The following is a 26,054-nucleotide window of genomic DNA, read 5'->3' as shown; positions in this document are numbered from 1 at the left end:
TGGCTCAGTGAGGGCTGGGCAGACTGTTGTTAATTACAAGTCTCTAGCTCTAGCTTCTTAACTAAGGTGGTTTAACTTAGATTAAGTCTTTGATTTAATATCAGGTTCATGTCCCAGGTGCTTGAGGATATGTCTTGATTTAACGGTTGAATCTATAAATTGACCTTCTGGTTGTCGGTTTCCTTTTGATCTTTCGATGAGCTCTAAAAGGCAGACTCCATTTGTAGAGGACAGGCTCTGCTGCACTCCAGTGGCTTCTGTATCTGTATGTGAGCTCCAAAGAGTGTTGATCAAATTGGCTTCGGCTAGCCTTGACAAACCCTGATTGTTCTTGGGCTAGCCTTCTCCTTTCAGATATGCACCACAGATCCAGAAAGAGAATAAGAAGAGAAAGCCTCAAGCAAAAATGTTAAAGAAACAGAAGCACTAATGTGAGCCCAGAGTTCTGGACAGAATGCTGCTACCATTTTTGCTTGAAAATTTGAGAGAAGGTGGTGGGAAGTCAGAAGTAGGTACTTCAAAGTTTATCCGTCTATTCATTGAACAGCTGCCATTTCCTGGGTACTGGGGACACAGTGGTGGACCAAGAAGACAGCAGCTCTTGACCTCAGATGCTTTGGGGATGGTTGGGAGGGAGAGTCAATTCAGGGCAGACTGTGGTAGTTTAGATGCTAGAAGGTTCCATGAAGAAAAACAACAGAGGTCCAGGTCCCACAGCATGCTGGCAATGATGGGGTTCCAATTTTAAATAGTTCCACATCTTATAACAGAAAACATTCAATTGAGGGCTTACAGTTTCAGAGGCTTAGCACATGACCATCATGGAGGAGAGAATGGCGACAGGCAGGCAGACATGGTGATGGAGCAGTAGCTAAGAGATTACATCCTGATGTGCAGGCAATAGCAGAGGGACAAAGGGAGAGGGGGAGGGATGGAGGAAGATGGGCGGGGGGAGGCTGGGCCTGGCAAAAGCTCCTGAAACCTCAAATCCCACTCCTAGTAACACACTTTTCCCAACAGGACCACACCTCCTAATCCTTCCCAAACAGTTTCACTAACTGGGGGCCAAGTATCTAACCTATGAGCCTGTAGGGGTCATTCTCATTCAAACCACAGTACAATGCCAATGGATCTCATTTTAGGCACTGGGTATCTCAGGACAACCCACCTGTTTAACAGGACACGGCATTATTACTTTAGTAATTGAAGTGCCTCACATGGTAAAGAAGTAAAATCTCAAAAACAGATGGAGAAGGTAAGAGAAATGAGCAAAGTACTGTCCATGAGAGAAAAGAGCTTGCAGTCAGGCAGGCTGGGTCGGAATATTAGCACTTATGTGTTAGGTGGAAGAGTCATTTCTCCTGTTCAGCTCAGTTGAGTCTCTGTGCTCCCACTCCTGACCCCGCTGGTCTTTTACTCTGCTGTGAGCACCTCAGACCAAGGCTGCATCTCACTCATCTGTGCCTTCTCCCGGCCTCTAGATGGGCTGGCACAGGGAGGTGTTCAGTGAGTACATTGCTTGAGTGAAGGTAGAGACACCATCCTTGTGACGGTAGAGACACCATCCTTGTGACCCAGGTTTTATCCCCAGAATTGGCATGGCAACCCACAGCTGGATTCTGAGCACCTGGTACATGGTGGATGGTTAAACATTTGTTAGTGCTGAACGAGTGCTATGGCTTGAATGTGTTCCCCAAAGTTCATATTTGAAAACCCAGTTCTCAGGGCAACAGTGTTGAGAGGCGGGACCTTTAGGTCATGAGAGATTTGTGTTGCCATCATGGGAGAGTGGCATGCCCCCTCCCCTCCTACAGTGTTGCCACAGAAGTAAGGACGTGAATTTGGCCTCTTTCCTTCTCTTTCATGTGTTCTGTTTCTCTCCCGCCTTTTACCATGAGATGATGTAGCAATGTCATTGATGGATGTTGGCGCCTTCACTTTGGAGTTTCCATGCTCAAGGACTATAGGGAATACATCTCTGTTCTTTATAAATTACCCAGACTCATGTATTCCATGATAAGCAATGTAAAACATACTAAAACAGTGAATAATTAGCAAGGTTTCTGAGGTACCTACAGTTACACCACACATGCCACAGAGATGAGGCAAGCCTGCTGGGCACATTGGTGTATATTTCACTACTTCTATATGTATATTTTATACATTAAATGATTTTCTTATATGTTCTCAGTAAGCATCATAGAAAGATTTATACTAAATAGTCACCAATAATTTCTTTGAGGTTGTGGTTCTCAATTTTTAATTAATACATATCTACCAAGTCTCCTTTAAAAACTTCATTATAAACTTTAAAACTTTAAAACTTCATTATAAACTCAAAGGACCCAGTTTGTAAAAATGCAAATTCACTGAAAGGAAATACCCTTAATTGAGAATGTTACCTCAGGTGTCTCTTCCCTTAAAATGGCCATTAAGGAAAGTATCTTCCCTGGTTCAGCCTCAAAGGCATACAGAGACCACTGTCTGTGGGGTTCAGGCAACATCTGGAATTGGAATCAGAATAAAATAGCACTATCCTTGTGGCTCTGACTTTTTGGGCATGCTCATGCAAGAGTTCTGGAGAGTGGAGGCTTGTACTGAAGTTCAGAAAGCCATTGTCTGCTTGTGTCTGAGTTTCACAATGATGCCATTGAGTGAAGCTATGAAGGTGAAACCTAAGTTATAGCTGAGACCTTGGGATGTTGGAGATGCTAGAATGGTAGGACATTTGCTGAAGAAAGCTTTAGGTGTTGAGTGGAACTAGCCCAAGGAGAGGTCACAATTGCACGGGCAACTGAATTGGGGGTGGTGTGGGGTTATGAAAACCTGTTGAAGTCCAGATGATCCCATCACAGCCCCAGATGCTAGATATGGAGATGCAGAATTTGGTGTTTCCATGATGGGTTTCTGTCTTATTTTGGTATGGTATTTCCTTACTATACTGACATTCCTCCATTTCAGAATAGAACTGTTAATTCTATGCCATTGTATATTGGAAATATGTAAGTTCTTTTTTTTAATCTTACAGACATTCCCAGTAAGAGATTGCCTTGAGCTTCGGGAAAGACATTGAACTTTGTTTCTGAACAAGGTTAGTACTGTTAGGACTTTAGAGAATCTTACAGATGAACTAAATGCATTTTCCCCCACAAGATGACCATACACTTTGGCACTAGAGATGGAAGTTTGTGATTTAAAGTAATGTGCTATCAAATTGACAAGGGATGGTTTATGATGGTTAATCATTGTCAACCTGATTGCATTTAGAGTCTCCTACGAGACACACCTCTGGGTGTATCTATGAAGGAATTTCCAAGAAGGTTTTATTGATGAGGAAAGAATTGCCCTGGATGTGGGTGGACCTTCTCATGGGTGAGATTCCCAGACTGAATAAAAATGGACAAAGGCTGAGTACCGACATTCCCCTTCTCTGTTTTCTGCTGACCCCTCAGATCATGCCTGTTACTATACCTTCTCTGCCATGGTGGACAGCATTCCTCTGACCCATGAGCCAAAATAAACTTCCTCCATTGAGTTGCTGTGTGTTAGGCATTTGGTCACAGTGATGGGAAAGTAACTAATACCAGTATGATGCCTCCAAAGGGGGCTAGTAAACACTCACTCATATTGCTAGTCAGCCTGGCTTCTGATACAGGGCACAGATCCATAGACGCTTTTCATAATGACTGCCATATGCAATTCATTTGATGTGGATAGTGAATTGGCTGCTAATTCGTGCGCATGTTTCCCACCTGTCCCACCTGAGAAATTGTCTTCTAATTGCCAGCTGTTCTGCTTTGAGATGATCTTTTCTCCGAGGTCCAGTCTCCTCACCTTACCTAGTGCATTGTGTTTACTCTTGGTGAGTTTCTGGTAATCTTATTGGTTTGCCATCTTGGAGACTTTATGCATCCATTATAGTTTGTTCCATGATTTCCTCAGATGACAAGCCCAAGAGATCAGTGTGGTGACCATGTTAGTAAAGATGTCTTGTGTTCTTGAAGATTGCTAAGATCATAGATTCTTCTCCCTTCTGGTGCTGGCATGGAACTCAGGGCCTTACACATGCTAAGCAACTGCCCTACTACTGAGCCATATCCCTATCTCTGAGGGAAGGTTTTACACAGTCTCTCTGCAGAAGGTGATAAACACATGAAATAAAGTGTGCTTTAGCCATTTCATATTACCTTGCTTGTGGTGAATATACATCATTTTTCATTATACAATTTAGAAATATCAGCTAAAAACTCCCTCAGAAATCAATGCCTGTCTTGGATTCTCAAATATCAATGTGTGGCTCCTCCTGAGCCTGGTGACCTCTAACTAGCTTTTCTCAAGTGTCATAGTATTGGTCATCTCCATGGATACTAACTTGAACTCTGAGATTTCATTCATTTGGCCTGGATATTTGAATTCATTTACAATACTGTCTTTTTACTGCTGCTTATTCATCTTTGGATCTAGGCAGTTTTTTCATTTTATCATCTATCTATCTATCTATCTATCTATCTATCTATCTATCTATCTATCTATCCATCTATCTATCATCTATCTCTCTCTATCATCCACCCACCCATCCATCCATCCATCCACCCACCCATATCTGAAGTGCTTATCTTTCCACCATAGCAGCATCCACCTGTCTTTGCTTCCTGACTACAGATTCCATGTGACCAGCTCCCTCCTGTTCCAGCTGCCGTGACTTCCTCACCATAACAGACTGCAGACTGTGAGCCAAAAGAACCCTCCCTTCCTTCAGTTGCTTGTGTCAGGTGTTTTATTGCAGTGACAGATGAATAATTAATACAGAAGCCCTTTTATTGCAGCAGTGTGGTGAGTCTAATACAGAGCCATCTGCCTTTTAAATTTTGGAAAATTACTCAAGGATGCATACCTTACTGACCACACTCTTGACTTTTCCTGCCCTTTGCTGTTTCTTGATCATGCATGCCTTCTTAGATGTGCTGAAAGGTTCTAAGCAAATCCTTTGCCTGGACCCATGCTTGCTTAATCTCACTATTCCTCCTGCCCTCCCTCCTCCCTCCTCACCTCCAATCTCCTCTCTTCTCCTTCCCTATCATCTTCCCTCCCCTTCTCTTCTTCCACTTCTCCTCTTCTTCTCTTCCTCCTTCCATTACTTTCACCCTCTTCCCAGCCCCTCCTTTCCTCCTCCTCTTTCTCTTCCCCAGAACCCTGCCACATGGTCTCACATTTAACAGAAACCAGCCTTAAGTGCGCCATCCTTTTGTCTCTACTTCTAAAGTTATAGGGTTAAAGGCCTGCACCACCACACTCTGGCTCATGTGATATACAGTCAGTTCTCTTTGTAAAGTTAACACTTGTCTGTGATAGAGAATTTAAAGCTACCTTGCATTTCTGAATGGTGACATTTGGAATTGTCCCTGAGTCAGTAACGTTACCTCATTTTCCCATCATACAGAAAGGACAGAGATAATTTAAGGAACCCCCACTGTCCGACACTTGGTTCATTTCTGTGTCTTGTGACGTTATAACCAGTGCTCCACATCCCTGTGAAAGAATCCTTTGTGACAGTCCCACAGGACAGACTCAGAAAGAACACTGCCAATGGCAGAGTGCTTTTAAAGCCCCTGGTACTACCACGAAGTTATCTCTCCAAGGTATAGTTCTATTTGCTGCTCCTTCTGGGAGCCAATGAAAAGGTCTATTGGTTTAAATACATGCTGCACTAAGATCATTGTTCACTCACAGTAAATGCGAAATAATTTAGACATTACAGCTGACACTCTTATGGTGACTTGCCTTTTGGACTCCTCTGCTGTTCCTACCTCATTGGCATTAAAGAGAAGACAATGCTCAGCATCAGAATCCTGCAAATGTCTCTTTCCAGCCTGTGGATTGTGACCCAGGAGATGCCACCTTTCCTCTGAACTTTAGGAAGTAATTCTCACCTCCCAGGGAACAGTGTTAGGGCATGAATGCAAGCAGGGCTAAGGGAAGAAGAAGGAAGGCTCTCTCTGGATGGACTGAAACAATACTGTGGCTGCCTCCTTAGCTTCTTATGGTTTCCTGTGCTTTCTTTATGTGGTGTTGTGAGGCAGGACCTTGACAGATAGCCCAGGTCTCAAACTTTCCATCCTCCAGTCCTGCCTTCTGATGCTGGGATTGCAGATATGCAACAGCACACCATGCTGCTTCCATAACTTAGTTCTGTCAGTCTGTCTGCCCCCTTCCCTCCTCCCTCCCTCTTTCTCTCTCTCCTCTCTCGCTTCCCTGTGTGTTGTTGCATGCTATCCTTCTCTGTGTGTTTGTGAACACAATAATGCACACATGTGTGGAGGCCAGAGGTATCTTCCTCTGCTGCTATGCAACTTATTTTTTGGATACAGCTTCTCACACTGGATCTGGGGAGTTCACTATTTGGGGTAGGCTGACTGGATACCCAGCTCCCAGGATCTGCCCATCTCTGCCTTTCAGTGCTGAGGTTTGCAATGTATCTCACCACGTCAGGCTTTTTACATGTATGCTGGGGACTGAGTTCAAGTTCTTATGCTTTTGTAACTCTCCTCAGCCCTTGTTTTCTATTTACTTACAACCTATAAATATATATATATATATATATATATATATATATATATATATATATATTAGGGCAGATTATGTCACAGAGTCGGGGATGGGGTTTTGTTTGTTGTTTTCTGAGACTGGCTTTGAACTCACTACATAGCTGAAGATGCCCTTCCTGTCTCTGCTTCCCAAGTACTGGGATCTCAGGCGTGTGCCACCACACCGGGCTATTGGTGCTTTGCTTCTGAGTGAAAGAATGAATTAATGATTGACTGCTGGGCTTTCTGACTAATGTCAACCACAAGCTAGACAAAGAATGTGACTTATTTCTTGCTTACTAGAAATACAGTGGGTATGTGGACAACTGCTACTCTTCTAAATGGACATGTCCAGATACTGTCATGTGTCCCTTAGTGATGGAATTATGTTCTGAGGAATGTACTGCAGAAATTCTGCCACCGTGGACACATACTTCTATAATCCTAGATGGGATAGTCCACTGCACACTTAAATGATGTGGTCTAGTCTCTTCCTCCTAGTGCCAAGAAGCAGGACACAGCATGAAATCAAACAAAGCACCAGAGAAAATGATGTATATAGACAGATGCAGTGAACTTGAGACACAAACAGGTAGTTGTTGGTTTAATTCAGAACTTTTTACAGGAACTTTTTGTAAGTAGTAAGAGTGCAGCAAATGATAAAAATGAAACACAGTAGCCACCTAAACAGCAAGAGCTGTTTTACCATTATCAGATACTGTACATTAAATGTAGTTATGTGTGCTCTGCTTTTGTTCATTAAAATAATTTTATGTGTATGGGTATTTTATCTGCATATGTCTATGCACTATGTGTGTGCACTGCCCTCAGAGGCCAAAAGAGGGTGTCTGGAGTTACAGATGGTTGCGAACTGTTATGTGGGTGCTGAGGATTTAACCTGGGTCCTTTGCAAGAACAGTCAATGCTTTTAACTACTGAGCTATCGCTAAAGACCCATTATCTCCTTGTAAATGTGTGTGGTGTGTGGTGTGTGGTGTGTGGTGTGTATGTTTTGAGACTGAATTTCCCACTGTAACATGGGGTTGGCTGGCCAGCAAGCCTCAGAGATCCACCTTTCTCTGCCATGCCAGCACTGGGATCGCAATTGCATGTCACCATGCCTGATTTTTAACATGGGCTCTGGGGAGCAAACTCAGGTTCTCCTACTCGCGAGGCAAGCACTTTGAAGATGGAGCCATTTTCTTAGCTCTGGGTTGTAGCACAGACCTTAAAGCATCTTATTAATAAAAACAAACCCAGAGCCAGGTATTGGGGTCAGCGCTGAAAGATCAGAGAAACAGAACCAGCCACAGCTAACCTCACCTTGCCAGTTCCTCAGCTGATCTCATTTCCTCAAACTGGAAGCCTCTGAGTTCTCATCCGAATGGCTCTCAGCTGAACTGCTGCTCAAAAGCCTAAAAGCTTAACAGAGGCTCTAGTTCCTGGTCCTCACGCCTTGTATACATTTCTGCTTCCTGACATCACTTCCTGGGATTAAAGGTGTGTGTCACTATGCCTGGCTGTTTCCAGTGTGGCTTTGAACTCAGAGATCCATCCAGATCTCTGCCTCCAGAATGCTAGAATTAAAGGTGTGTGTGAAACTATTTTCTGGCCGCTAGTGACTGTTCTGTTCTTTGACCCCAGGTAAGTTAAATAGGGTACACAATATATTGGGGAACACAATATCACCACACTGGTGCTTCTGTGATTGGGAGTGCAGTGGGTTTGTTTACATGACACCACCATGAACACGGGCATGGGGATTACATAATGACATTATGGTGGCTACCATGTCATCAGAGATAGGAGTATGGTCTCACAGGTCCACCAACATGCGCAATCTGTTGCTGAGACACTGTGTGGTGCATGGCCTGGTCTGGCTTGTTTATACCCAACCTAGCTACAAAATCATCCCTCTGTTTTAGCTCAGCCCCTCTGAAATTGGCTGTCTTCAGCATCATGGCCTGAGATTGTTTAAAACAAAATGGTAATGGTGGCCCGGGAGATGGCTCAGTCACTAAATGCTTGCTGTGGAAGCATGAGGGTCTTTGCTTGATCCCAAGAACCCATGTGAAAAATAGAAGCCTGGTGTGGTGGTGCACATTCCTTGTGCTGGGAAGATGGAAACCGGAGGCTACAGGGTTTACTGCCCCCGCCCCCCCCCCCCCCAGCCTAGCCTAACGGATAGGCTCCAGGCAAGTGAGAGACCCTATCTCCAAAAACATTGTGGGTGACCTCCTGAGAAACGACACTTGAGATTGACCCCTGCCTTCCACATGCACGCACACAAGCACCCATATTCTCACACATGTACTCATGCACACACGTGTACACAGGAATATAATGTATGCATGCACACACTTGGTAATGAATCCCTGCATTACTGGATTAGAAACTCTAGGGATTATTCCCTCTGTGTGTCAAGGAACCCAAACCTCTGATGTAACCATCTTTTCAGACCATTGTGGTTCAGTACTTGGGGACCACTGGATTTCCCATCCTCTCCCAGAATGTCACCTCCTATTTTCATTGCTGGCTGCTCAATGGGGACATGCTATTTCACACTGATGAGTCACCCTGGCTCTCTGGCTGCCAACCCTGACTTTAATCCTCTTGATAACCTGTGCCCGGTCTCTAAGGATGTGCCCTTCATTTTGTTCTCTAAGGCTGCTGCAAACAGCTTTCTTCAGTATCCCCACAACTCAGCTTTATTACAACAGTCTGCTCTCTTTTGGAGAAATAGGTTCGATGCTGGGGGTTTTAATCACTGGGTCCTGCCTGGCCAAATGGCTCATCTAGTGTTTTTATGGGGGCACTAGTGATTCTGCCATACTGTAAAATACTAAGCCAAGCAGGAAGCCACATTGAACCAGGTTTTTCACCTGCCGAGCATGTTCCAGGCATTTACACTTTATATCAATGAGTAGATAGAGTGAACCCACTTTTCAGGCCAGGAAACTGAGGTAAAAAAGACTAGGAAGTGATCCAGAGTTACAATTAAGACGACACTGAGTATCAGGATTTAAAGTCAGCTCTGTAAGACTAAGTCCTCACTTGGAACCAGGGAAAAGCTTGTGATGGGGGCATTTTTGGGTCCTGTGCCTTGGGAGATTGGAGAGCATCAGAATGAGGGTGCTGGGTTCTAGGAGCCAAGCAGGGTAAGTCAGGAGTGTAGGCTGACCAGCAGCCATCACATGCCAAGTGCAGGAGAAAGAAACAGTGCAGGAAGGCAAGAGCAGGATGGAGGGAATGGCCCAAAGCATCGCATTCAAAGGTGACTGCACAAGACGCAGAGGAGGATCCAATATGGAGAATGTAGATATGGCCAGGAGAGACCGAGTGATGGGCCAGGAGGGGAACCCTGATCTTGTCCATTCTTGGTGGGAATATAAGGGTCCCTGAGACTTTGCTTATGGGGTGCCAGGTGCAGCCCAGTGCACTTGGGCAGCAGGTCGGCAGGCTGATGCAGGTCAAAATTTGTTGTCAGATAAGTTTGCCATTTAATTCAGTCATTCAACAAACATCATGAAGTTCCTTTGCAGTGCTGGAGTCACCAGGATGCTGAAAAAAAAAGGTAGAAAATTCTCCTGCTATCTCTGAGTACACATAACACTATATTAATAATCATTATAATCATAGCAACCAACAGCCATCGAGTGCTTAAGCGCAAGGCAGTGTTTTAATTACTTTACATATATTAATACGTTCAATCTTAACAACTACCCCACGAAGGCATGTGCTATTACTATTTCTATTTTACAATCTAAGAAGCTTTTGTGGAGAGAATTCATATCCCCCGCCCCCGTGCCTGGGTGTTGTGGCTGCCATAGCCTCTGCAGGGAGCAGGCTGGTGGCTCTTGGCTTCTGATCCCCGAGCCCTGTCGCCTCTCATGTGGCCACTCAGCTTCTTTCAGCAGCCTTTGATAGCTTCCAGTTCCATCGACCCGTGTTTTGTGCTTTTAATTGTCCTCACAGGCATTTCTTAAACAGTCTGCTTTGAAAATGTGGAACTCTTAATTGGTCTCGCTGGTGAAAAGGCAGCACCTGCATTGTGCTCGATAGTCATCTGTATGCAGATCACCTGGAAAACCACATTGTCGTTTCTGAGTAGATGTGGAGAACCAGAGCCCAGGGGAGACCTTCTGCTGACTGCCCAGCAGATCCCCTCTCCCAGACATTTATTTGGCATTTGTTGAAAAGGACATATTTTATATCTCTGTCCCAGGTTCCAACAGTGTGTAGGGTACTAAGAATATAAGTGGAGGGATCTGGCCTCACAGAGTTTGCCGTCTGCTGTGGAGGCCGTCAGTGTGGGTACACCATGAAACTCAGAGGTAGCCTAGCCAGGTACACGTGAGGGCTAGTAGCTGGGATCACCGAGTGCTTCATAGGTTAGGGGGAAGGAAAAGGCAGCACACTTCCCTGAGTGAAGGAGATAAGCTAGACTTGGGAAGATCTGGGTAGGTGGAGGTGACAAGGAAGGCCACTCCAGGCAGGTTCAGGTTCAGCCAGGGTAAAGGGGACGTGGGCAGAACAGTGCGGCTTCTTGTGTCACTCAGCTTTCCTTTTTCATGGCAAAATGTCCAAGATAACCGCAATGGGGGAAGAGCTCTGGTTCGTGGTTTCAGAAGTGCCAGCCCGTAGGGCACTTGGGGTCTGTTGTCTCTGGGCCACAGTGAGGCATTAAGTGCACATGCTGGTAGATCAAAGCTGCCCGCTTCATGGAGGCTGGGAGAAGCAGGCAGGGAAGAGGGAGATGATGAGAGAGAAAGAGAGAGGGAAGAAAGAGGGGGAGGAGAGAGAAGAGAGAAAGAAACAGTGAGGGGAGGGGAGAAGGGGTGTTGAGAGAGAGAGAGAAGGCATTGAGAATAGAGGGAGAGAGAGAGGAAAGAATGGAGACATAGAGGAAGAGAAGGGGAAGGAGAGATGAGGGAGGGCAGAGAGAAGGGATGGGGATGGGGAAGAGAGAGAGAAGAGAGAGGAGAGAGGGAAAAAAAGGAAAGAAGAGCGGGAGGGAGAAGAGAGACACAGAGAAGGGGAGGAGTGGGGGGAGGGGAGCGATGGGGGCAAAGGAGAGACAATTGGTCGCTGCTCTAAATGCTTGTTAGCGCTGAGAATTGTTGTGTGTAAGATGCTTCCTTGTTGTTAACGTTTAGAACACAAAATAACGGAATTCTTTTTGACGTTTTCATGCGTGTGTTATTGTACTTTGCTCATATTTAACTCCATCCCCCTCCTCATCCCTCTCCCCAACCTCTTCCTCTTCCAGAATAGTCCACCTGCTGATTCCATGTCAGATATATAGTCTACAAATGAGGGAAAGCATGACTCCTGCCTTGGCTGTTTGCTGTCCTCATTGGGAACATGTTAGAGGCACAGATGCACAGACCCCGCATTTGACAAGGTAGACTTACTTGGGCTCGGCTCAGACAGCAGCATTTTCTTGCGTCTTTCTATCTGACTCTTACTTGTAGTTGAGGTTGGGAAGTATTACTTTGGAGTGGGTCAGAAATTATTTTTAAACCTTGGCTTTGAACTTACCGGCTGCAGCTTGGCATATCGGCTCAGCCTGTCAAAGCCTGATGTCCTTGCCTATAAAAAGAGCCTAATCACATGCACTTCCCCAAATTATGTAAAATAGAATGAAATAGCCATCTAACAAGCACTCGGTGAACACCGTTACATTTCCTGAAAATGGACTTTTGTTTTATTTATAAGTGGTGGCTTCTCTAATGAAAGCCAGGGCTGTGCAGAAATGGGTGGGAGGCTTCTGTCTTTGCACAGTGCACACCCTTCACTGTGCTTTTAACCAGGGCTGACATCATGGCACATACTCTACAGTTGCAGTGTTTGTGAGGAAAAGGGGAGACCAACACCCCCAGATCTGCTAAGGTTTCCAAATCCCAAATGTCCAACACAGCTGAGGTTGATGGAAAGTCATGGAGAATGGTCAGTCTCCCTCCTTGTGATTTTCCGGGTTAGCAGACTGGTCCCTTACAGGTCCTCTTTTTGTGTTGCAGGGAGCAGCCCCAGGGCATGAGTGTACTGGTCAAAGCTGACTTTTCACCTGGGAGAGCCTGCTGCTGTTTGTATCCCGGAGAAGCGGGGAGGGGTGCCACCTCCCAACTGAACCAGCATCTTCATAAATGTTTCCTCCATGTTTCGTGACTAATGCAGAGTGAAGATGCTCTCCACTGAGGCAATAGTGCTCAAGCTGTGCCATCTGTCAACAATAGCTGGAAGATCTGAAAACACAAATTACTTGATTTTACTCAAGTTTCTAGTCATTGTGAGATTTCGGCTTGTACCCCATAGGTGCATTACAACACAGACCATATTTTGGCTGTGGCTTTATTTTGGGTATGGCTATATTTTGGGTATGAGCTAATTGTTTATGTTTAAGGCCACCCCCCCTAGGGGGGGCTCCATTGGGAGGTGGTAAGCCTTAAAGAATCAGGCCCCAGTGGGCAGAAGATAGGCTATTGGAGAATGAGGACATTTTTGGGAGACTCCCTGAGTTCCTGTGTGAGACAGTTCCTGTAGAAGGAGCAAGCAGGACTCCTCCCATCCTCCCTCCCTTGGGAGGTATCATCAGTTGCTTGCACCTATGCAGATACCCACTCTTTCTGTCTGCTGGGAAGGGATACAGCTGAGAGTTGGTCTCTCTGAGTTTGTGTCTTGCCCTTTGGACTTTCAGCATTCAACTTCGTTTTCTTCACAGGTAGCTTGCCTCAGGTATTTTAGTTCCATGGAGCTGTCAGGGCTTCTGCTGCTGCTACTGCTGCTGCTTCTGCTGCTGCTGGCCTGGGACCCACACTGAAACCCATAGCCACATAGCATCATTATTCTCATGTATTAGGTTTTAAAGGAAGAGCTGTAAAAACACCACTAGAGCTCTATGTTCTTAAAATGTTGTGTAGCTTGGTACATGGCTCATGTCTGCAATCTCAGCACTGGGAAGGCTGATGCAGGAGGATTGCCAGGAACTCAAGGCTATTCTGGACTACATAGGGAATTTCAGGTCAGCCAGAGACACAATGCTTCAAACCACCCAAAGGGAGAGAAAAAGCATAAATAAATGATTGACATGATGGAGCTAAGGCTTCTTTGTAAACACGGTGGGCACTCTCTTTTTCTTATACTTAGGAAAGATGGGAGAAGGGTTCAGAGCTTGGGCTCTGGAGTCAGATCTGCTCAGGGTCCCCCCTCAGCATTACCCCTTCAAGTACTAAAATTCATTAATGTCATGGAACCTTTTTGACTCAGTTTCCTAATCTGTAAATGGGAATGAATTGATGACCTGCACACTGGATTGTTGGGGAATAAAGAAGACAACATTTATGGTACCCTAGTAGAAAAGTTCTGTTTAAATGTTATTGTTACAGCAAGAGTGGTAAGTGATGTGTAACACCATTAGTGGGATTTTGCCTATTTTCTGTGTCTGCCAGCTTTCAATTGCCATGACAAAACACGAGAGGAAAACACTGAAAAAGAGGAAAGGCCTATTTCGGCTCAGGGTTTCAGAGATTTCAGCCCATGGTACTTGGCTCTGCTGTTTCTGGGACTGTGGGGAGGGGAGCATCATGGGAGGGTGGTGTGTGGTAGAGCAGAGCTGCTTGCTTTGTTGTGGCCAGGAAGACAAGTGAGGGTCGAGGAAGAGGCTGGGGACATGATACATCCCCCAGGGATTGATTACCTAAGGAGACCTCCAGGCCCTTCCTCCTAAGATTTTACTGCCCCCTAATAACCCATCAATGACTGATCCGTCAGAGCTGTCATAATCCCATCACATTTCAAAAGTCCTATTTCTGAGCATTGCTGCACTGGGGACAAAGTCTTCACTGTGTGAGCCTTAGGGGGACATTTCAGATCCAAACTATGGTACGGTCTTATCTAAGTCTCCCAGCAATGCTAGGAAGTTGATATTATCAGCCTTAATATATAAGGGAGGAAACTAAGACATAGTGATTAAGGAGCTTTCACAAGAATGCATGCATACAGGAGTATGTGCCTGGGCTGGCACTTCACTCTGTATTTTGGCCATGCAGAGCCTCTTGGCATTACACAGGCTTGTTGAAGGAAGGCCAGGATCCTGGCTGCAGTATGGAGTAAGGCCCTTTCCATCCTGTTCTTTTAGAAACTCCTCATCTGCATAGTTTCTTTTTCTTCCAAGGTGTACAAACTTTGCTCCCTCCTCCTAGCTGCCCTGCTGTCCTTTCTGTCTCACTGATGGGCAGGACCGACACAAAGACATTTCCAAGTCCCCTCAGTGAGGCAGGCCATGCTGTCCATCACGCTTAGAGACTGATAGATGTAGTGGCCTCACTCACTTGACGGCAGCAACACCTCCCAGGAGAGCCGTGCTACAGCAGGACCAGAAGCATCTAATGGCTTAGACACATGTTTCTGCAAGCTGGTTCTCCTCAGAGGGCCTACCTCGCAGATGAGACAGGGCCATTGCTCCTGTACCAGAGCAGGATGTGGGTCTGGTCTTTTTTTATTTTTGAGAGAGAGGGGCCTGAGCAAAAGTGAGTATGTTCACCCATAAATGGCAGCTATAGGTTGGGGGAACAACTCAATGAAATGCTAGCTGCAGGGCACGAGGAAGGACCCATGTTCAATCCTAGTAATAAAACCCTAGCACTGATGACCTGAGGGCAAGATGATCCTTTGGGCTTGCTGGCTAGTTAGGCTAGCTGAATCAATGAACTTCAGGTTCAGTGAGAAAACCTGCTTCAAAAAACGTGGTGGAGAGTGATAAAGGAAGACTGCAGTTGTCAACTTCTGGTCTTCACATGCATGCCTGCCCCGCCCCCCAGCTTGACTGCTCCCCCCCCCCCCCCCCCCCCCCCCCCCCCCCGCCAATTCACGTCCCTCTTTTACAAAAATGGCAGTTTTAAACAAATGTTTGTGTCAGCTGCAGGTTCTGATCATGGATGGTTTGGACAAATGCCTGTGAGGAGGTCACTTCTGTAAGAAGGTCAACTCAGAAACACTTAGATGAGGGCCATGAATCAGGCGCTTGTACTAGACCTGTGTGGCCTCTGGTGAATCATTGAAAGCTCTAGACCTGGTGGTGGTGGTGGTGCAGCTTTCGATCCCAGCACTCGGGAGGCAGAGGCAGGTGGATCTCTAGGTTTGAGGCCAGCCTGGTCTAGAGTGAGTTCCAGGACAGCCAGGACTACACAGAGAAACCCTGTCTTGAACATCCCCCACCCCTGTGCTGAGCAGGTGTGCATATGCTCTTCCTTGAAAGGAGCCTTTTTCACACGGGTAACTATTATGGTTTGGATCCTCAGTGTCCCCCAAAGGCTCCTGTGTTGAAGGCTTGGTCCCCAGTGCAGCAATTTTTAGATGTAGGACTTCTGGGAGATGATTGGAATGCAAGGACTCTGACCTCATCAACAGATGAGTCCCTTCATAGGTTTATGATGTAATGGGCTGTTGAGACATGGCAAAAACATTGGAGGTGTACATGTGTATGTGAGTGCAGGCACCCAAGTGTCATAGCGCTCCTGTGGCCACCAGAGGTCAGGAGTAAGTTTTGGCCTTCCACCTTTTGGAGGTAGGTCTTTCTCATTATTTCTGCTGCTTTGCCTCATAATCTAGGCTAGCTGACTCATAAGCTTCCAGATGGTTCTCCTGTGTTCACCTCCTGCCTCAGCGTAGAAGCCCTGGAATTCCTGGCTTGTAGTGTACCACATCCACCTTTCTGCACAGTCAGGGGATGAAACTCAGGTTGTTAGGCTTGCTTGGCAAGAGCTTTTATCCACAGAACTATCCCCCTGGCCCTCCACCAATTCTTTAGTTATTACTAGTAGTCCACATCACATACACCCATCAGAGACACATTTGTATAATCTACGGCACAGAAAATTCACAACACACATTTACATCACATAGCTCTCCGTACGCACAACCCTTCCCACATGACTGAAAAACGTATCTGCACATATGCAACAAACACACCACAATCTGCAACATATACACAACCCATAATCCATATACAATATCCCATAACTTATAACTCACCCATATAACCCAAGATAAGCACCCAAGTCTCACATGCATACAGTTCTTCAGTACATATAACTTATATTGTGTATAACTCACATGTTCCATACAAACCAGAGTTCTTCCCTCAGAAATGAAGTACTGACCACACAGCCCAAAGTCCACACTCAGAAAACACAGATTCTCCAGAGACACCACATTCCCCCTGACATCACACACAACCATACCACATCATGTACGTGTAGATACACACACATATATTCTCTCTCTCTCTCTCTCTCTCTCTCTCTCTCTCACACACACACACACACACACACACACATTCACTCACATACACACACATACTAGACTTTTAAACTTTATTTTATCAAATATAAAAAGCTTCTTAATTTCCAACCTGAAGTGGCCAAATAACCTTTCCTTTTACTGAATCAACAAACATGAAAATTGTTTATTAGCTTTAATTTTATGTGTATGAGTATTTTGCCTACATGTATGGAAGTGTACTGTGTGTGGAGTGTCCACTGAGGCTAGAGACAGCTGATGAATCTCATGGAGCTGGAATTACAGGTGGGAGTGAACTACTATGTGAGTGCTGGCAACCTAATCTGGGTCCTCTGCAAGGGCAGCATGTGGTGCTCCTAACCACTGAGCCATCTCTCAAACCCTGAAGCAATGCTTTTTTTTTTTGTTTTGTTTTGTCTTAAAGCATGGCAAACAGAGAGGAAGGGCTGAGTATTGTGAGGACCATGCTAAGCTCACTGGCTTTATGCTTTTTAGCAGAGTGGGGGGGGGTCTCATTTCTCATTGTTACTAGGGAATTTCTAGAATGGTCCATTCTTCCTTGCAGGCTGATGTAGGCTGTGATAGCATTGAAATGGGTCCTCATGTCTTGTCACCTGCCCTATCTCCTTTTCTCCACCAACAGTCTCCTAGCCAAGGTCATGAGAAAGTTTCAGATCTGTTGGTGGCCTTTCATTTACAAGAGCCTGAAGCCCCTGGTCTTTGGATAAGAAACGAATCTTTAAGCAATTAGAGCGTCAGGGTGCAACAGACTTTGGATGCCAATTACCAAATCTCTGTAGGTCCTCACTTCCCTGAACAGTATGGAAAACATTTGCTAAACTGTGCTGTGAGAAGAGGCAGCACAGCCAGGTCTGAAGTGCGTCCTTCAGGCTCCAGTTCGTGCTTGCAGAGACAGGAGTCCACTTTGATGTATTCCACGTGGTCACTGCAGCCTCACAGGGTAGCAGGGGAGGCTGCTGGTTCTCTCTCTTTTGTCTGCCAGAGCCTGTGGGTGCCTCTTCGATACAGGAGTGGTGAGGAGGGTAACTGTCAGGACCTGTAGCAGAGCTAATGAATCCTGCTCACAGGTTTGTGGTGTCTGCTTAAGATGCTGCTGAGAAGTGTGTGCACAGTGGTCCCCAGGCACTTAGCAGGGACAGGAGGAGAGCATCCATTCCTCGGAGTGCAAGGACCTGGTTTTGCTCTGATAATGAAGAAAATGGTAGGACAGGGTAGGTGAGAGGGTGGGAAGCAGCCTTTACAGGAGTCAGGACTGTGTTTATCTTGAACCCACCTGGACTGATCCTATAGGGAGGGTTAAGAGAGGAATTAAAATCTAGGAGGATAAAGAATACCTAGTAAAGGAAAGAAAGCAAGCTCATCCACTGGGAGCTTGGGTTGGAACTGGGTTCATTCATATTTTGTTGTTGATTCTGTCTCTGTATCTCCCACCTACCTACCTACTGACCTACCTACCATCCATCTATCCATCTATCCACCATCATCTATCTACCTACTTATCTATCTATCTATCTATCCATGTGTCATCCATCCATCTATCCATCATCCATCCATCTATTCTATTGGCTTTATTATTTAAAAAAATTGGCTAACACATTAGTGTTTACCATAAAATATTGAGTATATAATTATTAGAGTACATTAATTATGATCTTCAATTTATAGGGGTGTGACACAGACAGGAGTCACACCAATCAGCTCCCCAAGGGTTTTGCTTGGTGTAACTATCATACGAGAGAGGCTGATAGCTGCTATTCTTCTTAAGACACCAAACCCCAGCATGCCAGCTCTGCACAGAAAGCCTACTCTACCCCTCCCCTGTTGACTGAGCTCCAGCTGCAAGTGTATGCATGTATAATATGTGTATGCATATGTAATGTGTATGTGCATACATGCATGCTTCTGTGTGTGTATTCCACTTGAGGAGTTAAGGGGTACTACATAGGCTAAAGTGTGGAAGGGGAATGGCCAGAAAAGTGGCTCAATCTGTATCTATTTTTTCTATTTTATATGCAAATATGTAAATGTATAATATGTGTGAATGCATGTGTACGTATGTGTGTACAGACACGTATCTATGTGTGTGTGCGCATATGTATCCACATGTGTATATGAACACCAGAGAACAAACTCGAGTGTCATCCTTAGGAATGCTGTTCACCTCCTTTGAGACAGGGTCTCTCATTGGCCTGGAGCTCAACAATTTGGCTAGACTGGCTGGCTAGTGAGCCCCAGGGGTCCTCCTGTCTCTGTCTCTCCATTACTGGGAAAACAGCTAAACACCACCATGCCTGGCATTTTCACGTGGGTTCTGGGGACCAAACTCAGATGCTCACATCTTCAAAGCAGGCACTTTCTTAACTAAACTATCCCAAGTCCCTAAGTTTCCTATTAAATAAGGCAGGTGATACAGCTTGGGGCTCAGTGTAGAGGCTTAGCATATGTGAAGCCTTGGATTCTCACCCCAGTTCAACACAGACACAGACACAGACAGAGACAGAGACACAGACAGACACAGACACAGACAGACACAGACACAGACACAGACACAGACAGAGACAGAGACACAGACAGACACAGACACAGACAGACACAGACACAGACACACACACACACACACACACACACACACACACACACACACACACACACACACACACACTTTCCCTGTCTTTTGGCTGTTGCTTGCATATGTGGACTGATTTGGCCAGTCAGGTGCAGTCAGAGTCACAGTGCTAGCTCCAGTTCTGAGCTTGAGTTTTATCAATCTGCCCACGTTGCTTCTGTCTGTTGTCATGGATCTCTGGCATCACTATGAGGAGCAGGTACCTGTGTTCTCAGCACAGCACTTAAGCAGCACACGTCTGCTGAGAGATGAGAGGAGAAACTTGCTGGGATCACCAGATTCAGAAAGGATGGTCTTGTGCCTAAAGTCTGTGTGCTCCAGACAAATGTAAAATTGTGGGGACACAGACACAGGAACAGGAGGATTCCCAGGGCTCACTGACTAGTCCTCCTAGTTGGGTTAGTGAGCTCTAGGCCCATGAGAGACCCTGTCTCAAAGGAGGTGTGTTACTTTACAGGAGACTTTTTCCTTCCTGTCAAAGCATCCCCAGAGACACAAAGGGATGTTCAAATGCCACACAAGTTAGTAGACTCACAGCTGAGACAGAACACTCCTACCGCCAGGACCAGAGTCCACTGCATCCCATGACTTTTGTACCTTTGATATTCATGCAGAGCATAGTCCGATGACCAGATAAACTTCCGCTGCCCGGTTGGTGAGGTCTCAGGACTTCTGCAAGATACCGATGGTCAGCTATTATCTAGACGGATGGGACCATTGGCCATAACAGTTAGCAACCTCTCTATCAAGTAAATGGCCAGAGAGGCTTCTGACACTTCCAGTATAAAAGAGAGGAGAAGCTATATTCTTCAACGTTACAAGGTTGTTTGAACAAGACCCATTAAAGGGATCGGTGTAAATTGTGGCTGAGTCAATGGTGCCTCATACTCCTCCAGGGTTTTTCTGGGAATGGTGTGGTTTGAAGATGATTTTTCCTCTTATGCTTAAATTTAATCCCCATTGTGAGGTATTAGGAGACTGGAAATTAAATCTGGTAATGCTGTTTAGAGGTAAATCCTTTAGGAGGTGATTAACAGTAGATAAAGTCATCAGGATGGAGGCCCCATAACTGAATCCCAGTGACCTTTCAGGATCAGGACTAGAAATGCATACAAGCGTGGTCCTCATCCCCTTTCTTTCTCCCAGACACCACCTCCACCTGTTTCCCTCCTCATCTCCGCTTCCAGCTCAAGTTCCATCGTCCCCAGAGCTCTTCAATCATTCTTCCAACTGAAGTTAGATCCCCAGAGAGCTTCTTAAACCACACTGTCCCTTTTCCCTCTTTTCTTCAAATGTCTATTGTACTTTTAAATTTAAATCTCAGTCTAGGTATCCATAGAAGATGCATGGAGAAAGACAGTGTGGTATGTAAGTGCAGTGGGGTGTTTTTCATACATAAGAAAGAATGAAATCAACCATGGCTTTGCATGGAAATGAATGGGAAAAAAAGCATCATGTTGAAGGAAACCAGCTAAAAAGACATGGACAGAATCTAGATGCAAAATATTATATAATATATATAATACATATATACATATGATATATCTATTTATCTGTATCATCTATCTATCTCTATCTATCTATCTATCTATCTATCTATCTATCTATCTATCTATCTATGTATCTATCTATCTACATACTGTTTGGGAAGAGGAAGCAGACCATTGAAGTATGGACCAGAGAGGGTAATGAGGTCAAGAATATGAAATCAACTCCCTGATACACATGTGTGAAAATGTCATAATAAAACATCTTTGTACATGTTTTTGTATGTTGATTAAAAGCACACAGAGAGAGACTTCATGAAAGGCTCCTCTGGATTTAAATCTGAGCATGGAAGGGGTAATTCTGTGGAAGATATAACTATGTTGAAGCCAAGGACATCAGGCCCCACCATCATCTCTTAAGCCATTATTCAGTCACAAATTGCAGAAATGCAGGCATTTCTGGCCAAGCTGTCCTTTGGAGTCGCATACCCCTAGTAAGGATGTGAGTTTTCATTTGGCATCTGAGCGGCTTCATATGAAATGTGCATTTGAGTATGTGTCAAGAGCACAGAAACAGCTGTGGGGGCAGTGATGGCAGTGTGGGAGGCTGGTGTTGGTGGAGTGAGGCTTGGAGAATTTCTCTCCAGAGAGCTGAAGAAGCTAGAATGAAGCGCCCATCTTCATCTTACAACCTTAGAAGCCTCTTGAGTTTCAAGTGGCGACAAGTGAGAAAGCACAGAGGGGCTGAAGGGCTCTTGTACATCCTCACTATTCCACGTGTTGCCCACACAGCACCAGCACCACCATGGCTGCCTGGGTGTTTGCTAAAATGCCAGCTGAATCCAAAGCTGCATTTAACAAGGTCCCCAGGCGACCTGTGTAAACAGAAAATGTGAAAGGCTCTCCTTTATGACCAAGGTGAAGGGGTGTACGGGAGGGAGCTGATCCACAGGCTGTGAGCGCTGGCCCCAGGTGAGGCCACATGGACTTCAGATTGGGAAAGCATGTGCTTCAGCTATAGCCTCCTGTATAGCCTTGGGAGAAGCTTTGGGCTCAGTTTCCCCAAACATGCAAGGGGAATGACCGGCAGGACGAGCCTGCAGTGATTTTATTCAATTATTTTTCATTTCTCTGAGACAGAGTCTTGTTTCATAGCCCAGTCTGGCTTTAAAATTATGACCTTCCTGCCTTAACTTTCCAAGTGCTAGGGATGGGTGTGTGTGCCACCAGACTTAGCTGTGGAGACTTGGTAAGAACAGATAAACTGAACAGTTAAGTAGAAAGGTGGAGTTCAATAGATGGGCATTCTGTTGCTCTTTCCCAGAACAGTAACATCTGTCCTCTCTGAACAGGTGAGCAATTTGAGAAGCATTAACGCATCAGCTTTGGACCAGACACTTTGCTAACAGTGGTCCACCAGAGGCTGATGTAGAGTCTGTGGTGACACTGGGCAGATCACCTTCTTGTGCTTCCATTCCTCACCTGGAACATGAGGACCGTCTTCTACTTGCTGCTCGGTAAGAATTATATGCACTCCTCAGAGTGTCTGATCAACAATAATGGACACTTGAATAACCGTCAGCTACTGTCAACACAATTACTCAGTCCTCACTGTGACCCTTTGGGGACACAATCATCATTTCTCTTCTGTAGTTAACAAATGGGAGCCTAAGAAGTCGCCAGAGGGGAATGTGGCTGTAGCTCAGTGGTGGAGTAGTTGCCTGGCATGCATGAACTCTAGGTTCAGTCCCTAGGATGGGAGAAACACAAACAAAAGCAAAACCCAGAAACAGGTTTCTGGGGCCTGAATCTGGGGCAGGAAGATTATGAGTTCCAGGTCAGTTTGGACTTCATAGTGAATTTCATTCAGCCAACCCAGACCTAGGAGTGGCAGAATTTGATCTCGCATCTCAGTCTCAGAGGCCCTGTATCTCATCAATTAGAAATCTACTCTTAGTCACTCAGAGACTGGGAGAATAGCCCTGCAGCCAGTCCAGCCCTGGCGCCTGCTGTTGGTTTCCTTCCTTCAGTAGCCAGGGTAAACCCAAGCAGGACAGGAAGGAATCAAAGTGCCAACCCAGGGAAGGCGTGAGACTCACCTTCACAGCAGCTGCTCTGATATTCAGTGTAGTCCTTTGAAATGCTCTGCTCATTCCCTGTCAAGGGCAATTTGGAAATGTGGTCATGGAGGTGAGTGGGGGCTGCTCCTGACAGCAGCCCTTTTATTATGCATGAGGTGACAGGCATACAACAGCAACTTGGGCATGACAGATTCATGGAGCCCCAGCTGAACTTGTCCTTGGTGCATGCAACAGATTTCACTAGAAAAATAGGGAATGTGCATTTGCGGGAGATAAGTTTTATTTTGCAAACTCATTTGAAAAAAGGAGGATGTCCCAATTACCACTGGGATGAGAAAAACATTGTGAACTTATGGTTTTGAATTTACACCAGATGAAAATGTATAAAAGAAGGCTGTGCTGCACAGGAGTCAGGGCTCACGTGTGGCTCTGTCTCTTGCTGTCCAGATACGCTCCTTACAGCTGGGTGCCCTTGAGCAAGCTATGCCACCTCTCTGAGCCTGTTTTCTAATCAGTAAGAGTAGAGCTCTGGCTGCCAAGAGAGACTGAATCAGGTAGGGCACATCAGAGGCTTATGCCAAATGCGCTCATGCTAGTTGCCACTAATGAAAACCATGATATGGTGACCTTGTAAGTTGATTCTTTTACCTTTTAAAAATGAGAACGCAAGGAAAAACAATATTTTAGATTTCTTCTAATCACACTCTGTACTTTCCCCCCTGAAATCTCTTTGTCTTGTGTGTCCTCATGTATAGAGATGGAACCCATTGAAATTGAATCTATCGTGCATTTATCTCTATGTCTGCCCACATCTCTGCAGCTATCATATATCTATCAATAACTTATCACTGGCTTATCTATCTGTTTATCTGTCTATCATCTATTTATCTATCACCTGTCAATGTCTATCTATAATCTATGAATCACTTACCATCTATCAATCTCTCTCTATATATATCCATCATGTCAATATACATATCATTTATCTTTTTATCTGTCTTCTCTCTATCCATCATCTATCAATCATCTATGTATTTATCACCTGTCTATCCATCATCTATCATGTATAAAAATCTATCTATCTATCTATCTATCTATCTATCTATCTATCTATCTGTCTATCTATAACGTATCCATCTATTTTCCATAATGACTAAAGGAACAAAAGGAGGAAGCTTCAAAACATTCTATTCCTCAAGGATGAGCAGGGTTTAACCTGCCTGTCTGAGTGGAAACTATGTGGACAGAACATTGTCTCATTACAACCTTAATAAACATATTAATTCATGTCTTGTATCGGCTGCTGCCTACTCCGTCTCTGTTCAACTTCTTCTCCTTGCCTCTCTGTTTAACAGCAGCCTGGAAGGACTGGGCTGTCTGCAACCCACCTTATCATCAAGATGCATCAGGAAATCTCTGGGCCTAAGCTGATTCCTCCTAAGCCCAAAGCCTAGAAAATAAAATAGCGATTAACAATAGTTTTTGAGCCAGCAGGATGCCTAAAGTGCTTTAACAGAGTTAGTTCTACGGAATTCATTCTGTAAGAAGAATTAATGGAGTTACGTAATTTCCAGAGTAATCTTTTTCATGGATATTATCATGCTCCCTAGGAGGGGGAAAGAGAAAAGGAGAGAATAAGTCTGAGTTCGAAGTGTGATCTTTTGGTGATAATGATTGCCCCCTGTGTTTGAAAACTGAACACTTACACACCCTCTCTTTCTTCATCCTCACAGCCACTTTGTGAATGTGGATTGATTTGCCCACTGCACAGATGCAGAAGCCACTCCTGGGAAGCTTTTCCAGAGGGTCACATTTTAGAAATTGGGAGACTGAGCTCACACTCAGTGTTCTAGACCTCAAGTTCAGGATAAACCTTACAAGGGTGAGCCCAACAGGGCTTAGCTTCCTATCTCCACCTCCTTGTCCTCTCCTCTCTGAGTGGATGACAAGTGTACCACTTGGCAGAACAGACCATCCAAGTTGACTGAGAACAGTGCTTGCAGGCAATTTGTAGAACACTGGATCTCACTTGTTTTTTCTATAAGGGGAAAAGTCTTGACTCAGAGAGCATGCTGAACTCTCACCAGATCTGAGCATCCTGGGGTTAAGGCACTGGCTATTCTTTCTAGAAATCTGAGAACCCTTCCAGAGCACTCTGAGATCCTTGGTTGCTCATGTTCCGAATAAGCAGATGTTTGCTGGACTTCATCCCACAAAGCAAACATGCCTGTGTTGCTGAGGAAGCCTCCTAGCCATCTTCATTTCCCCCATGCTTCCCAAGTCTCTCTCTGTTGGAATAGGCATTAGCAGTGTGGCTTAGTAATTAACTGGTCAACTAATTCAGTTAACAACATTAAGCAGGAGGATTATAGGCTTCATAATCAGAGATATTCCCACGGCGTGCTTACTCCTCATGTGTAAGTTTAGGGAGCCCGACAGTGGTTCCCAGTTTAGAGACATGAGATTGACAAAAGCTCTTGTTCCAAAGTCTGTGACATGTGATCCAGAGTTCCCAGGCAGTGAGCTCTAGTCTCCTGCTCACCCACATCCAGAGAAAGCAAGATAGAGAAAGAGGGAAGAGAAGAAAGTGTGTGTGTCAGGTGGCAGGGAGGATAGGAGGAACAGAATAAAGATGAGGAGGAAGAGGAAGAGGAGGAAAAGAATTGGGAGAAGGGAGAAGAGGAGGAAGAAGGGGAGAAAGGTGAGGAGAAGAGAAGAAAGAAGAGGAAGGGAAGGAGGAGGAAGAAGATGATGAGGAAGAGATAGAGGAGGGAAGAGAGGAAGAGAAAGAGGAGAGGGAGAAGAGGAAGAGAGAAGGCAAGAATCTTTTTCTCAGCCTCTCCAGTGGCCTTGGATCTTTAAGATGGATGTCTGGGTTGAGGGCCACAGCAGGTCTGTTCACAGCACCATCTGTGCAGGAAGAAAATACTTTTCCTGGGATATTTACATACTTGCA

The 26,054-nt window shown here is 45.2% G+C and overlaps 1 long non-coding RNA gene across 1 annotated transcript; it reads left to right on the top strand.

Moving 5' to 3' along the window:
* The first annotated feature begins 3,007 nt into the window (after positions 1-3,007).
* LOC128095083 (uncharacterized) lies at positions 3,008-14,119 on the top strand. Its single transcript, XR_008213145.1, has 3 exons — positions 3,008-3,091; positions 11,854-11,988; positions 12,605-14,119. It is a non-coding gene; the product is annotated as an uncharacterized LOC128095083 (long non-coding RNA).
* Positions 14,120-26,054: the final 11,935 nt, after the last annotated feature.

This window comes from Peromyscus californicus, unplaced genomic scaffold, assembly GCF_007827085.1.
Source record: "Peromyscus californicus insignis strain IS unplaced genomic scaffold, ASM782708v3 Scaffold_4__1_contigs__length_199733344, whole genome shotgun sequence".
NCBI lineage: Eukaryota > Metazoa > Chordata > Mammalia > Rodentia > Cricetidae > Peromyscus > Peromyscus californicus.
Note: the sequence above shows the minus strand (reverse complement) of the source record. Positions and strands in the feature narration are given on the sequence as shown.